We start from the raw sequence: 2,810 nt of genomic DNA, 5'->3' as shown, positions 1-2,810 counted from the left end.
GTAGCTAGCTGTGGCCAAGAAGTGACTACAACCTTGTCCCTTGTCAGCTCTACTATATACCTGGGAATTCTTATAGAATATACAAATGTACTTGTAGAAACATTGTTTGCCAACCCTGCATGTTCATGGACACACTCCCCCCTGCGTGTCTCTCTCTCTCTCTCTCTGTCACTGCTGTGGAGTTGGATTCAACTCATAGCGACCCCTCTTTGGGTTTCTAAGGCAGTATCACTATGGAAATAGATCGCCCAATCTTCCTTCCGAGGGTTTGAACTGCCAGCCTTCTGGTTAGCAGTCAAATACCTTAGGCACTATGCTACCAGAGCTCCTAGTTCAGTCTGTCCACCCATCTATTCACCTGTATATCAATGTTTGCCTTCGCTGACAATGCAGTACTGTATGTGCAAAAGGGTTCATATTTGTTGTCTGCACCTTCCATGCACCTCTCTATGTCTTCCTTTTCTGCAATGCCACTGTGTTGATCACTCACATTTGGTACATTGCCCTTTTCTTCATCCAAATCAATACTTGTCTCTACCTATCTAACGGTGTGCCCTTCCCTCCCCTCCCACCCCTGGTAAAAAACAAAGAAAATTTCCTTCCATATATAAACCTTTCCTTGACTTTTTACAATAACAGACTAATACAATATTTGTTCTTCTGTGATTGACTTATTTCACTCAGCATAATGTCCTCCAAGGGCATGAGATAGGAAGCTTTTTGAATTCTGGCATTCTGGGATCTTTCTTCCTGGACTCAGACACTTGTAGATTGCAAAATTTAGAGAATGATAGGTAAGACTATGTCAACTATGAGAGAATATAGATCATATTTGGGATAACAGTGATCTGTGGATAGAGATCACTATTGCACAGTGGTTTTTAGTCTTAACTTCATGTTAGAATCACTCTTAAAACCCCAATTAAATCAAACCCATTAGAAATTCTGGAGATGGGATTAAGGTGCTAGTATTTAAGTTTCCCAGGTGGTATAGTGCCTAAGGCATTTGACTGCTAACCAGAGGGCTGGCAGTTCAAACCCACCAGCCACTCCATGGAAGGAAGACTGGGCAATCAATCTACTTCCATAAAGAGTTACCACCTCAGAAACCCAAAAGGGGTCACTGTGAGTAGGAATTGACTCGATGGCAGTGAGTATAGTTTCTTGAGTTTAGGTGATTCGAGTGAGACCACTTCTGTTAGCCATACAACTAACATATGAGATCATTAAACAGCTGCAACTTGGACTTTGGTTACTATAGCAGGGAGTGTCCTGGTTTTATCTATTTTTGCCCAATGAGTGATCTATTTTCAATGCAGACACCATTTACCTACTTAAACAGAAGATTATCCATCCTCACAACCAGATAATAGAATTGTATGACCACACAAAATACAAAACAACCTATTCTGGGGTATTTAACACCAGACATTTTACAGAAAATTTTAGAGAAAGAAGCGTTGTTCTTAGCACTGATTGAAACTAAGTCAACTGAGCTACTGCATGAATAGAACTTGAAAATTTTCTGTGTGTAAGAGTAAAGTTACGTACATGCCTTCTTGATTTCCCAAACTGTGATGTCCTTCTGTCATTACTTGCCTTATTAGAGATAGAATTTACCCTTGCTTGCGTGTGTGTGTGTGTGTGTGTGTATGTTTAATTATTCCTGTTATTCTTGTCTCTTTCCTCTGCTATACTCTAAGCCTTTGGGGTGCAAAGAGTGTTTTTATTCACCATTACCTTACCCAAATTTGTTTATTGCAGGGAATCAAAGGTACCTGTTAAATGAAAGAGGAAAAAGGGAAGTAAAGTGAAGAAGGAAGAATGTCTTAAAATATTTCATATTGTATATCTTCTAACCCAAAACCCACTGCAATTGAGTCAATTCTACTCATCCCGACCCCACTGGGTTTCCATGGTGGTAAATCTTTACGGAAGTAGATTGCTCCATCTTCTTTCATGGAGCCCGGCTGGTGCATTTGAATTGCCAACTTTCTGCTTAGCAGTCAAATGCCTTGGGCTCTGTGTCACCAAAACTCTTTGTATATCTTCTAGAAAAGTATATTGTGACTATTATAATCTCCATCAGTGAAAGTTCTGCTCCATGAAATTTCTAGAAATCTAGCACCCACAAAGAAAACCCATCAAAGCATTTGCAAAGCCAATGCAATCTCATCACATGTGTGGACCACTTTATATTTTTTTTGGAATATTTTGGAATATTTTTCATTTACCTTTTTAATTTTGAGATATCAGTTTAAGATACCATAAGATTAGAATGGGAATAATATTGTGTCTTTTGTCTTGCTCAACACTGTATTCCCAATACCTAGCACAGTGCTTGGCTTAGGGTAGGCACTGAGTGTTGTTATGTGCTGTTGAGTCAATTCCAAATCATAGTGATCCTGTATGACAGTGTAAAAGTGACATAGTGTTTCCTAGGCTGAAATCTTTATAGGAACAGATTTCCAGGTCTTTTTTCCCTGCAGAACAGGTGGTTAGCAGCTGAGTGCTTAACTATTGTGCCACCAAGGCTTCTTAGGTACTCAGTCATATTTATTTAATAAATACTGAATGGAATGAATGAATATAAGAATGAATGAAGTGGCATGTCTGCACAGACTAGTGCAGAACACTGAAAAGAGAACTGGCAGATTTTAGACAAGTTAAGAAGACAATCTAGACAGTCTAGAACAGAGAAAATTTGTTTAACTACCTGCTAAAAAATAGTAGCATAGTGCCTAAGGCACTTGACTGCTAACTAGAAGGCTGGCAGTTCAAACCCACCAGCCACTCCTTGAAAGGAAGAT

This window comes from Orycteropus afer, unplaced genomic scaffold (assembly GCF_000298275.1).
Source record: "Orycteropus afer afer isolate SDZICR_OR568_19922 unplaced genomic scaffold, OryAfe1.0 scaffold00129, whole genome shotgun sequence".
NCBI classification, from domain to species: domain Eukaryota; kingdom Metazoa; phylum Chordata; class Mammalia; order Tubulidentata; family Orycteropodidae; genus Orycteropus; species Orycteropus afer.
This window is presented reverse-complemented; position numbering follows the sequence as displayed.